Here is a 14,091-nt window from a genome sequence, read left to right as displayed (position 1 = left end):
AAAAAAAAAAAAAAAAAAAAAAACCATATATATATATTTATATATATAGTGGTGTGTGTGTATATATATATGAAATATATATTTATTATATCGTATATATAAAATATATAATATAAAAAATATATATATTTTAGAAATTGGTGTCTGTCACTAAACTGGGGTTTCCCATTAAGTTTATTTTCTCCCTCCACAAGAAACTAGCTTATAATGGGAAAAAAATCTGCCTATTAGAGATTAAAAACTCAAAATTTACTGCTATAACAGAGAGTATTTATTGTGTGGTTAATTATTGTGTGCCAGACACTGAGCCAAGTGTTTTACATCCAGTATCTCACTACCCTTTTTCTTTCAACTTTTTACTATAAAGATTTTCAAGGCCGGGTACAGTGGCTCAAGCCTATAATCCCAGCACTTTGGGAGGCCGAGGCAGGTAGATCACCTGGGGTCGGGAGTTTGACACCAGCCTGGCCAACACATGGTGAAACTTCATCTCCACTAAAAATATGAAAAATTAGCCAGGTGTGATGGCAGGTACCTGTAATCCCAGCTACTCGGGAGGCTGAGGCAGGAAAATTGCTTGGACCTAGGCGGCGGAGGTTGCAGTGAGCTGAGATAGCGCCACTGCACTCCAGCCTGGGCGGCAGAGTGAAGACTCCGTCTCAAAAAAAATAAAAATAAAAAAAGATTTTCAAACATACAGAGAAGTAGAAAGAATAAAACAATGAACACCCATGTCCACACCATGTAGATGAACAACTGCTGACATTTTGCTGTATTTGCTTCTTGTGTGTGTACTTTTTTGTTTTGGCTGACCTATTTTGAAGTAAATTACAGACATCATAACACTTTAAAATCTAAATGTTTCAGCATACATTTCCAAATGGCATTCTTCATAACCACAATACTATCTTCCAAATGACATTCTCCTCATAACTACATTATCACATCTAACAAAATTAGTAATTCCTTAACATTCCAGTTCATATTTGAATTCCCCCAACTGTCCTCAAAATGTCCCAGATAGCTTTTCTTTAATCCAGGAAACAAAGACCACACATTATGTTTGATTGTTTTGTCTTTCAAGTATTTTTTAATCTTAAGAAACTAGGTGGCCGGGCACGGTGGTTCACGCCTGTAATCCTGGCACTTTGGGAGGCCAAGGCGGGCAGATCACGAGGTCAGGAGATCGAGACCATCCTGGCTAACACAGTGAAACCCCATCTCTACTAAAAGCACAAAAAATTAGCCGGGCGTGGCAGCAGGCACCTATAGTTCCAGCTACTCAGGAGGCTGAGGTAGGAGAATGGCGTGAACCTAGGAGGCGGAGCTTGCAGTGAGCTGAGATCGCGCCACTGCACTCTAGCCTGGGCAACAGAGCGAGACTCCGTCTCAAAAAAAAAAAAAAAAAAGAAAAGAAACTAGGCAAATTATGAAGATACTCTTTTTAAGCCTTCCTCCTAACCCCACATATCTAACCTGCATAGAGAGTAAACAAAACAAGATGCAACCAGTCCACTAGTGTTTGACTTTGAGTGCCAGGAAAATAAATAATTTGACATAGAATTTAAGCTGATAGAGATAGCTATGAACCAAATGTCTTCTTGTTATTCTATTATTCTAATAAGCAGAGAAATAAGTTGAACGCACCAACTCCTATGTCAAAGCGTAAGAAGTGATGCCCTGAAAACGTCATTAATATCAATTGTGGTTGTGTTTAACTGATTTTTAAATAGTCTAAATGTCACTAATAAAAGAAAACATAGATAGCTAGAAGGAAAGTTATCTGCAATGAACACAAATAACACAATAGTAAGACTTTTGCTTATAGAGTATCCTATAAAGTTATTGCTTTACAGGATATTTCAATAGTAACAAAACACAGAAGCTGTACATTTGCACAAGTGTTATAAACCGTAAATGTGCTTTAAATAATTTCAAGAAACTATTTCAACTATGAAGTCTCTGAAAATTGGTAAGAATCTTTACCCTTCACTAAGAAACTAAAGTTAAAGTGCATTTGTAACATATATGCTATGAGGTTTTCGTGGGGGGTAAGGGGGAACTCCAAGTCCAAATCAATTAATCTTAAAATATTTTATTTCAAATATCTAGACCTGGCTGTCCAATATGGTAACCACTAGTAGCCACTAGCCATACGTGGCTACTTAAATTTAAATTAATTAAAATAAAACTCACTTCTCAGTTGCACTAGCCATGTATTAAATGCTCAGCAGGTACATCTGGCTGGTGGATACAGATAAGGCACAGATAGAGAACAGTTCCCTGATCACAGAAAGCTCTATTGAACAGCACAGAGTTAGACTATTTTCTGTGTACACATTAACTCCCCAAAGAGAGAGTAAGCTCCTGAAATGTATGGAGTTCCTACTTGTTTTACATACAACATTGAGAACAGGTAGTCCTAAACAGGGAAGTGAAATGTCTTTTGGAGAAGATACAAAGCGGGGCATTCTCTGTGAAAGTATTCATCTATAAGAATAAAACAGTACACTAAGAATGGATAACTGACACTCAGATGTGCGGCTGGGACTTTCCTACCCAGAAAAGAATCCAGAAGAGAGCATAATGCAGTGCATTGTGTCCCAAATTGTAGTTTGTATCTCTGACACGAGACGATTTTACATAGCGCATGGACTGACATTTTTAGATACAGCTTAGGATAACTATACTGTTATTGGAGCAGCCATCAAATGGCTAATTTCACAGATATTGTTTCTTAGGACAAGTTTGATTTAACAAAAGTAAGTAAAAACATATAAGAATAATACAGGTAGTACACAAGTAGGGCAAAATTGTTAGGTAGTAAGTGAATGGCATGCTGGGAAACAGCATAATGCCAAGAGTCTGAGAGTCCTCCTACAGATCTGGATTCTGAACCTAATTCTGAGTGGTTCGGTAGCATTCAGTAGTATGCTACTTGCCTTTTGAGTAAGCTTGGACAAGGTTCTAGTTTTCCTTAAGTTATTGACACATCTTTAAAATACCTACTAACCCTACTCAGCTATCCGACCATTGAGTGATAACATATAGTACACATATTAGCACTCGATAAAGATAGATCTTGTTTTTCCCAAGTAAGAGATGAGAGAGTGTATCGATTCCCCCTGACAAAGGAGATTAAACTTTAGAAGAGAAGAAACTCTTATTCACCTGTGACTTAGTTGATCTCCCTCCTCATAGGGAAGGCCAGAATGCTGAAATGACAAGGCTAGGGAAGAGAAAGAAGTTTTGAAAGACCAGGTCTGCATTAAAGAACCTAAATTAGCAACTTAGGTCCTTGCTATCGTAGAACCGGAACTTCTGGTCCTTTCTTACCTGACCATTCCCATGTTGGGTGTTTTCTCCTCTCAGATTCACACTGCACAGACTGTTACCCACCCCAGTTACCCACCCCAGATCCTAGTCTACATAAGGCTCGCCTCTCTCCTGGGGCAAACTCTCTCCAAGATTTCTTCGTTTCCCCCGTACTCTGGATGCAGTGATGAGCCAATCCCCGCTCCCTGAAAGTAAAAGGGTCAAACATAACCAAGGTCCCCGAGGAGCTCCGAGATCAGTTCCCTCTTCCAGCTCCATTCTCCACCCAACAGCTCAGGCAAGAGACCTTATGACAGCGGCTCTTTCTCTCTGATGGGCTCCTGCCTTCTGCGGAATTGCCGATGGCAACATCCTGACTTGTTGAGTGCAGCCCGGACTTGTGGGCTGCGCGGGCGTTTGCCTTCAGCGGAGATCTTTTCTCTGGCCCTAAAGCACTGTCTCCCAGGGAGTGCTATGCATGCCCTAAAGTGTACTGCGTACTTTCTACAGTCCTGGCAGAGCCAGGAATGAGAGCAAGGAGTCGTCCACCTCGGGAAGGAGTCCCGGCCGACAGCACCGTGTTCCGAGGGCGAAGGTCCAGAACGGGAACCCGGCCTGCGAGGGGAGCCGCTCCCACCAAGGGAGGGGAACGCGGCGATCGCAGGAACAGAACCCTAGGCTCCGAAACGCAGCCTCCCACCCCATTCTCCGGCCTTCCCCTAACCTCGGATACTCCTCCGAACCTCGGACTCCACCTGGTTTCGCCGCGGCCTCGGAGCTGCTCCCGGACGCTCCCAGCGAGGAGACTGAAGAAGCCGGGCAGAGCGCGCTGCCGGAGCGGTCTACACCGCCTGCCCCGCCACTTGCAAAAATGCCGCCCAGAGCCCAGTCCCAGAGTGCCCCGCGGCTGCCCACGGACCGCCTTCCCAGAGGCCTTCGCGGCGCCGCCTACCTTGCGAGTCTGCGGCTGGGGCGGAAATCTGTCTGTGGGCGGCGGAGGGTGCTGCTTATGCGAGGGCAGGTTTTGGGAGCTCGCTAAAGCCGGTCAGTCCCTGTGTTTGCGCCGCTGTGTGTGGGTCGTTTAATTCCAGGCGCAGCTGACCTGTAAGCTCCCTCTCTGGCAAGGTCTCCCAGTTACCACCAGGACAGTCCGAGCAAGGTCTGGGCCCGTCGCTGCCCCCGGTGAAGTGCCGCGTCTAGGCTTGGCCATCCGTGGATTCAGCATCCCCACCTTAGCACCTCCCGCCAGCTTTTCCAGTGAGAGCAAAACCACGAACTCACTTTTGAGAGATGCTGGCGCTTCCCTCATCAATATATATATATTTTTTCTGTTTGCTTACTTTAAACTTTTATTGATAAATATAACACAATTTTATTCTGAAATATAAAGCAAAGTGTAATTATTATGAACAGACAAGTCATTAGAGCGAAAAAAGAAGTGTCAGGTTCTTCGCAGATACACTTCCTGAGAAAACCACTAGCCCGACTTCTATGACACTTTGCTTTTCTTATTTTTATTTATTTATTTATTTATTTATTTATTTATTTATTTTTACCAAAAGCAGATACTTGATTCTTTGCTTTTCTTTACGGTTTATCACTTATACTTGAAAACTGGATTTGTGACAAAGGTGGTATCATACAGCCATGGAGAAAAGACGGTGTATTCAATGAAGGTTCTGACAATATGAAGGCCAGGCACGGTGGCTTACGCCTGTAATCCCAGCACTTTGGGAGGCCGAGGCGGGCGGATCACGAGGTTAAGAGATCGAGACCATCCTGGCCAACATGGTGAAACCCTGTCTCTACTAAAAAGTACAAAAATGACCTGGGTGTGGTGGCACACACCTGTAGTCCCAGCTACCGGGGAGGCTGAGCCAGGAGAGTCGCTTGAACCAGGAGGCAGAGGTTGCAGTGAGCAGAGATCACACCACTGCACTCCAGCCTGGGCAACAGAGGGAGACTCTGTCTCAAAAATAAACGAAACAAAACAATAAAACAAAACAGGACCTCTCTCATTTCATCACAAAAATCAATTCCAGTTGGATTAAGACCTAAATGTGAAATCCTAAACTATAAAGCCTTTAGAATATAATATAGGAAAATATCTTTGGACTTAGAATGGGTAAATATTTTAAAACAAAAATAGAAAAACATTAAATTGGCCAGGCATGGTGGCTCATGCCTGTAATAGAAACACTTTGGGAGGCCCAGGTAGGCGGATCACTGGAGATCAGGAGTTGAGACCAGCCTGGCCAACATAGTGAAACCCCATTTCTAGTAAAAATACAAAAAATTAGCCAAGTTTGGTGGCAGGCGCCCATAATCTCAGCTACTTGGGAGGCCGAGGCGAGAGAATCACTTGAACCTGGGAGGCGGAGTTTGCAGTGAGCCGAGATCAGGCCACTACACTCCAGTCTGGGTGATAGAGTGAGATTCTGTCAAAAAAAAAAAAAAAAGAAGAAGAAAGAAAAGAAAAAAAGAAGAAAGAAAAAAACATTAAATTAAGACAACTACAGGCCGAGTGCACTGGCTCACACTTGTAATCCTAGCATTCTGGGAGGCCGAAGTGGGTGGATCCCTTGAGCTCAGGTCAGAAACCAGCTGGGGTAACATGGTGAAAACACGTCTCTACAAAAAATACAAAAATTAGCTGAGGATGGTGATATGTGCCTGTAGTCCCAGCTACTCTGGTGTGTCAGTTGGGAAAATTTTGAAGTGACTTGTGTTTTAGATAATATTATCAATCAATTATAGGTCTCCTGAGTGTCATAATGATTTTGTGGTTATGTAGGAAAATGTTCTTTTTCTTAGAAATACGGAAATTGAGGCCAGGCACGGTGGCTCTCACCTGTAATCCTAGCACTTTGGGAGGCCAAGGCGGGGGGATCACCTGAGGTCAGGAGTTCAAGACCAGCCTGGCCAATATGGTGAAACCCTGTCTCTACTAAAATACAAAACTTAGCCGGGCATGATGGCAGGTGCCTGTAATCCCAGCTACTCGGGAGGCTGAGATGGGAGAATTGCTTGAACCTGGGAGATGGTGGTTGCAGTGGGCCAAGATCACACCACTGCACTCCAGCCTGGGTGGCTGACCAAGACTCTTGTCTCAAAAAAAAAAAAAAAAAAAAAGAAATATGGAAGTTGAGTGTATTAAATAGTCTGTTCTCATGCTGCTAATAAAGACATACCTCAGACTGGGTAATTTGTAAAGGAAAGAGATTTAATTGACTCACAGCTCCACATGGCTAGGGAGGCCTCACAATCATGGAAGGTGAAGGAGGAGCAAAGTCACCTCTTACAAGGTGGCAGGCAAGAGAGAACATCTGCAGGGGAACATACCTTTATAAAACCATCAGGTCAGCTGGGTGCAGTGCCTCACGCCTGTAATCCCAGCACTTTGGGAAGCCACGGCTGGTGGATCACCTAAGGTCAGGAGTTCAAGACCAGCCTGGCCAACATGGTGAACCCCTATCTCTACTAAAAATACAAAAAATTAGCCAAGCATGATGGCAGATGCCTGTAATCCCAGCTACTCAGGAGGCTGAGGCAGGAGAATCACTTGAACCCAGGAGGCGGAGGTTGCAGTGAGCTGAGATCGCGCCACTGCACTCCAGCCTGGGCAACAAGAGTGAAACTCCATCTCAAAAACAAAACAAAACAAAACCATCAGATCTTGTGAGATTTATTCACTATCACGAGAACAGCATAGGAAAGACCTGCCCCCATGATTCAATTACCTCCTACCCGGTACCTCCCCTATGATATGTGGGAATTATGGGAGCTACACTTCAAGATGAGGTTTGGGTTGGGACACAACCAAACCATATCATTGAGGAAATGCTTTTTAATCCACTGAGATATGAGAAGGCATTTCTAGATTGAGGCTACAAAAACGTTCTGCCTCTTCCCCAACATAACCTTTCTTACTTGAGATGTAAACTGAATGCCAGGAAAACCCCTCCCCAGCCCCTTCACACATGGACCACTCTTCAAATGGAGTTTGAGGGGCAACGACACTGGGTAGAGTGAAGCAGAAGAGATTTAGAAACAGTCATGGAATTTGTGGGGAAAATAAATATCCAAAACATAACTTTCAGCCTAAAGACTGTGGGTCTCAAAACTGAGAAAAGAATGCCCTTTCCCCCAAAAGCTATCCTAGGAAGTCTGAGTCCTTAAGGCCCACCTGTATGCAAAAGTCATTGATTTGGTTCTTCTACCTCCAGGTCTGTAACCATCAAAATACTGTTAGACACAAATGGCCCATTTTTCTCTGTGTCCATTCTTCCCTCCTTGGTCTTTTGGAGCACAGGATTGTACCTGTAACATTGTACTGACTGCAGTCCTCCATATATCAGAGTAAGTCTTTATGTGATTACTCCTAGAGCTGCACTGTCCAATACAGTAGCCACTAGTCATATGTGGCTCTTGAACACTTGAAATGTGGCTAGTCCAAAATGAAATGTGCTATGAAATTTGCAAGCACTTTGAAGACTAAGTACAAAAAAAAAAGGTTAAATAACTCACTAATAATGTTTACATTGATTAAATGTTGAGAAGATAATGTTTTGGATATACTGGTGATATGGTTTGACTCTATGTTTCCACCCAAATCTCACCTTGAATTTTAATAATCCCCATATGTTATGGGAAGGACCCAGTGGTAGGCAATTGAATCATAGGGGCGAGTTTTTCCTGTGCTATTCCCGTGATAGTGAATAAGTCTCACAATATCTGATGGTTTTATAAAGGGGAGTTCCCCTACACAAGCTTCTTGCCTGCTGCCACGTAAGACATGCCTGCTCTTCCTTCGCCTCCCACCATGATTGTGAGGCCTCTCCAGCCACGTGCAATGGTAAGTCCATTAAACCTCTTTCCTTTATAAATTAGCCAGTCTTTATTAGCAGTCTTTATTAGCCAGTCTTTATTAGCATGTCTTTATTAGCAGCATGATAACAGACTAATAAAACTGAGTTAAATAAAACATTTTTAAATTAAGCTGGGTGTGGTGGCTCATGCCTGTAACCCCAGAACTATGGGAGGCCAAGGTGGGTGGATCACCTGAGATCAGGAGTTCAAGACCACCCTGGCCAACATGGCAAAACCCATCTCTACTAAAAATACAAAAATTAGCTGGGCATAGTGGCATGTGCCTGTAGTCCCAGCTACTCAGGAGGCTGAGGCATGAGAATTACTTGAACCCGGGAGGCAGAGGTTGCAGTGAGCCAAGACTGTACAACTACACTCCAGCCTGGGCGACAGAGTGAGACTCTGTCTCAAAAAAAAAAAAAAAAAAAAATTAATTTTACTTGCTGTTTTTTGTTGTATTAATGTAGCTGCTAGAAAATTTAAAATTACATATATGTTTGCATTTGTGTTATGGCTTACATTATATTTCTGTTGTACAGTGCTGCTCTAGAGTATCAGAGCCTTAAAGGAAGAGAATTTATCTTGCTCAAATTGTGTTCTCACAGGTATAGAAGCAATAATCGGCATACTCTTTACATGCTCAAGAGATCTCCATTGACAATATTCTGTATTTGAGAATCTTCTATTCCTTATATGACAATCAGCCTCTCTCTTGAGTCAAACTCCAATTTCTTGCAATTGAAAGGGACATTTTTAGTCGGAGAAAGCAGGAGGAGGTAGCCCTAGACTAGGAAACTCTGGGGGGTGAGGATGAGCTAAGGATGAAAGACTGGGGCATGCTTCTGCTAAAAGAAGGCAGCTTCGGATATGGTACATTATGAACCCTTGTGTCAAGGAGTTTTCTCTTTCCATTTCTTGGCTCTGTTTCTCCTGTGTTTGCTCCATATCCAGGCAGCCTCCCTCCTCTTCCTCTGCTAGTAGCTTCCAGGACCATGAAAGCCTTTCAGATTTGTGTCCATTGTGGGAAAAAAGGAAGTCTGTTTCCCTAATAGCTGAAACATAAGTACAGAAATTGATCCTGATTGGTAAACTGGGGTTAAGCTCTATGCCTGTCTTAGCCAGAGTCTTCTAGAAAACAGAGCCTGAGGCAAGGATTAGAGTATTTTTTTTTTTAATTTGGAAGGTGTTAAGCACATGGTAGCAAGGATAAGAAGAGAAGAGGGACGTGGAGCAAATAACAATGTAAAGCAAATTGAAGTGATAAGTTATTGCACTGGGCTATTGCCTCATGTTGAGATGTGGTTCTCCCAAACTGATTTCATAGTAATTTTATAAAATTTAAACCCCACGTTGTCACTTTCTGGTCTCAAATCCTATAGGATAAGGCTTATCTCTTTAGTCAATCCAGCCAAGAATTCAAGGACTCATCCAAGAAAGGCATACATTTTGTGAGGTGTATCACATGTCATTTCCTTGTATGATGGAAACTAATCTGGGAGGATGAGTGGGAACTAACTAAATAAAGAAGTTGGGCTGGGCACGGTGACTCACACCTGTAATCTCAGCACTTTGGGAGGCCAAGGAGGGAGGATCACCTGAGGTTGAGTTTGAGACCAGCCTGGCCAACATGGCAAAATCTGGTCTCTACTAAAAATACAAAAATTAGCCAGGCATGGTCGCAGGCAACTGTAATCCCAGCTACTCGGGAGGCTGAGACAGTAGAATTGCTTGAACCCAGGAAGCAGAGGTTGCAGTGAGCCGAGATGGTGCTACTGCACTCCAGCCTGGGTGACAGAGAGAAATTCCATCTCAAAAAAAAAAAAAAAAAAAGTTAGACAGAAGAGAAAATTGCATCATTGAGGACCAGAAACCATGAAATACCATGGAATATTTAGGGAACCATAAGGTCTTTATAGCTGGAGCAAAATATGCCTGGGTGGAAATTTGGGAGCCACTTCTAGACAAACATGAAATGCTCTATACTGGTCTGTACTAAGAAATTTACCTTTTTTTTTTTTTTTCTTCTTAGGGTCTTGCTCTGTCGCCCAGGCTAGAGGGCAGTGGTGCAATCTTGGCTCACTGTAACCTCTGCCTCCTGGGTTCAAGTAATCCTCCCACCTCAGCCTCCCTAGTAGCTGGGACTACAGACATGCACCACGATGCCCAGCTAATTTAAAACAATTTTTTTTTTTTTTTGAGATGAAGTCTCGCGCTGTCCCCCAGGCTGGAGTGCAGTGGCGCAATCTCAGCTCACTGCAACCTCCGCCTCCTGGGTTCAAGCGATTCTCCTGCCTCAGCCTCCTGAGTAGCTGGGATTACAGGCATGTGCCAGTACGCCCGGCTACTGTTTGTATTTTTAGTAGAGACAGGGTTTCATCATGTTGGTCAGGCTGGTCTCGAACTCCTGACCTCAGGTGATCCACTTGCCTCAGCCTCCAAAAGTGCTGGGATTACAGGCATGAGCCACCACGCCCGGCCTAATCTTTAAATTTTTGTAGAGAGAAGTTCTCACTATGTTGCTCAGGCTTACCTTTATCTTAAAGTTATGAGAAATCATTGAGGGATTTCAAGCAATGATGTGGTTTGATTAGACATATGTTTTAGAATGATTACTCTAGAAGCAGTGGGGAGGCTAGAGAGATTAATCCAAATCACAAATAGAAATACCAGTTTGGAATCTTTTAAGCAGTTAGAAAGTGCTAAGAACCTGATTGACACATTGGTAATGGGAATGGAGAGAAAAAGATAGACTGAGGAGAATATACGGGACTTGGTGACTGATTGGGGGAGGTAATGGAGAGGAAGAAATTTAAGCTGGAGAACTGGGTAGATGGTGGTACCACTTCCTGGGTTATGGAATACACATTTTATTGAAAAGATTATGAGTTGAGTTTTGGACATATTGACTTTGAGGTGACTGTGGGATAGCCAAGTGGAGATACCCAGTTGGACACTGAATACAATGATCTGGAGCTCAGGAGAGATTTCTAAGATAGAGATATTGAGTAAGAAGTATTGGGGCTGGGCACGATGGCTCATGCCTGTAATCCCAGCACTTTGGGAAGCTGAGGTGGGAGGATCACTTGAGGCCAGGAGTTTGACACTAGCCTGGGCAACAAAGTGAGCCCCTATCTCTACAGAAAATTTAAAAAATTAGCTGGGCGTGGTGATGTGAGCCTGTAGTCTTAACTACTTGGGAGGTTGAGGTGGGAGGATTGAGCACAGTTCAACGCTGCAGTGAGCTATGGATTGGGCCACTGCACTCCAGTCTAGGTAACAGAGCAAGGCCCTGTCTTTAAAAAATAAATAAATAGGCCGGGCGCGGTGGCTCAAGCCTGTAATCCCAGCACTTTGGGAGGCCGAGACGGGCGGATCACGAGGTCAGGAGATCGAGACCATCCTGGCTAACACGGTGAAACCCTGTCTCTACTAAAAAATACAAAAAACTAGCCGGGCGAGGTGGCGGGCGCCTGTAGTCCCAGCTACTCGGGAGGCTGAGGCAGGAGAATGGCGGGAACCCGGGAGGCGGAGCTTGCAGTGAGCTGAGACCCGGCCACAGCACTCCAGCCTGGGTGACAGAGCAAGACTCCGTCTCAAAAAAAAAAAAAATAAATAAATAAATAAATAAATAAATAAATAAATAAATAATACAAATAAAATTAGCGTTTAAAAAAAAGTGTTGGGATGTCAATACAATAAACAGGCCAGGCGCAGTGGCTCACGGATGTAATCCCAGCACTCTGGGAGGCCATGGCAGGCAGATCACTTGAGGTCAGGAGTGTGAAACTGGCCTGGTCAACATGGTGAAACCTCATCTCTACTATAAAATACAAAAAATTTAGCCAGGCATGGTGGTGCATGCCTGTAATCCCAGCTACTCGGGAGGCTGAGGCATGAGAATTGCTAGAACCTGGAAGGCAGAGGTTGCAGTGAGCCGAGATCACGCCACTGCACTCCAGTCTAGGGGACAGAGCGAGACTTCGTCTCAAAAAAAAAAAAAATCACTTGGACAAAATGTCTAGCTAGACAAGAGACTATGCCTACTGACACACCCCTAGAGAAGGACATTTCTGTCATCAGCAAAGGGAGGGAATAGTGCCTATGGGGTAAACAGAATAAACACACAGGCACTGATAACAAGCCAAGCCAGTGGGTAGGCTCTGAAGCATAACATAAGGCTTCCTGGAGCAGTAGTAAACCTAAGAAGTAAACTTATTTAAAATGGCAAAGTGTGGCTATATTCAGCCAATTAAAAGCAGGTGTATGGAAAGCTAGGATGACAAATTTGGAGTAAATGTGCTAAAAAAAAATGTGACTGAGTTATAAGATATGAGTAATTGAAGATGGTTATTCTCCATTTATGGTTTTAGATTAGGTGAGTTCCTAAACCCTTCTCAGTTCCAAAATCCTGATTCCATGAGCTGGCATTGAAGAATGGGTAAGATTTGGAACTCTACAAACACTAAACCCTTCCTCCGGGAGCTGTTCTCCTGCCCTTCCAGCCACTCCATCCATATGGTTCTCATAAAACCCGACATCTCTGCCTACAATTGATTTAAGGGTGGGCACCTCACCTACCTGGGCCAATAAGAATCCTTACCCCAGGAACTTTACACTGAAGATGGAAAGAGAAGACAGCTTTTGTCTGGGTGATGGAAACTGAATATATGTAAAATATGGAATTGACAGTAACCATGATTTGCAATCAGGTGTTTAAAAAGGCAGGGCCAGAATGAAGACAGAAACAGAGGTGAAAGATGGAGAGGAAAAAACAATCTGGGTTTCCCAAAGTCCTTCAAGACCTGGTCCCAGTCCACTGTGAGCATGTATCATAGCCCCTGAATTCCATGAGACACCCCAATATCCCTCTAATAACATCATCCTCCTTTGAGGCTTCAGGTAGCCCCAGTTGATTTCTAGTTATTTGCAACCTAAAGAATCCTAACATACTGACTTTGGTCAGAGCCCATATGGGAAGGAGAAAAGTAAACAGAAGTTGAAGCTATAAGGTAGGACTAGATATAATGAGGATCTTAAGTGCCAGGCGTTGGATTGTAACTGGAGTAGTGGCTGTGGGGAGGGACCTGATAGGAAATCCATTAACACAGAATCACTAAAACTTTCATAAAATGTTATCAGGTTTAAAAATAAAACACGTTCAAAATCACTGTGGTGCTGGCTTTGGTATTTAGCTTTCACCACATCGTAAGCAATTTTAATTAATGCTCATTCGTTAATTTTCATTAGAAAGTTTTGTCTCCTGCTGTCTCCTTCCATGTGTTAACTATAACTCTCTAACACAAGCATCCTGTAAAATGCTATGTATGTTCAGGCTATCATTCATGGTAGACCCTGCCATCCTAAATACCTTGCCTCAATCATCAGTTCTCTTCCATTCCAATCAGAAGGATTGCAGCCAAGATTATATTCACTGCAATGAGTCCTTTTAAAGAGACTGATCCTTTTATCTTTATCTTTTACAATCTAAAAGGATCAGTTTCCTTAAAAGGACTCTCATCCATCAAACAGTTCCAGCCTCATTAAGTCAGAGACTGGAACAGTTGGTGGAAAGGTGTCTCCTTCTCCAGCTGAGACTTTGGTGAACTGGGCTACCAATCAAGATGCAGATTCCTCTCTGGCTCCAGGTATGGAAAGTGGTCACTATTTCTAGGGGGTGCAGCCCACCTGGTCCTTCTAGGCCATATTATTGAAACAAGCTGATGCTCCTCAGATGGCAGATAGGCCTGTTGATCCAGGTCTAGGAGATGCTTCAGCATCAGATATGGCTCCTACAGTTCCATATCTTGCTGGTGGGAAAATAAATAGGTCCAAACCTCTATGAAGGCCCATTTGCCAATATCCATAATAAAAACACATATACTCTTGGCTGGGTGCAGCCTCCCAAAT

The 14,091-nt window shown here is 43.4% G+C and overlaps 1 protein-coding gene across 1 annotated transcript in view; it reads right to left on the bottom strand.

The window, feature by feature from the left end:
- Positions 1-4,189, bottom strand: part of EXO5 (exonuclease 5) — an 8,028-nt gene extending 3,839 nt beyond the window's left edge. The window contains exon 1 of the mRNA XM_025396987.1: positions 4,040-4,189. The gene's annotated coding sequence lies outside the window, so the exon portion shown is untranslated. The remainder of the gene's footprint in view (positions 1-4,039) is intronic.
- Between the last annotated feature and the right edge of the window lie 9,902 nt (positions 4,190-14,091).

Source organism: Theropithecus gelada, chromosome 1 (genome assembly GCF_003255815.1).
Source record: "Theropithecus gelada isolate Dixy chromosome 1, Tgel_1.0, whole genome shotgun sequence".
Classification (NCBI taxonomy): Eukaryota; Metazoa; Chordata; class Mammalia; order Primates; family Cercopithecidae; genus Theropithecus; species Theropithecus gelada.
The sequence above is the reverse complement of the archived record's forward strand: the minus strand, read 5'-3'. Positions and strand labels throughout refer to the sequence as shown.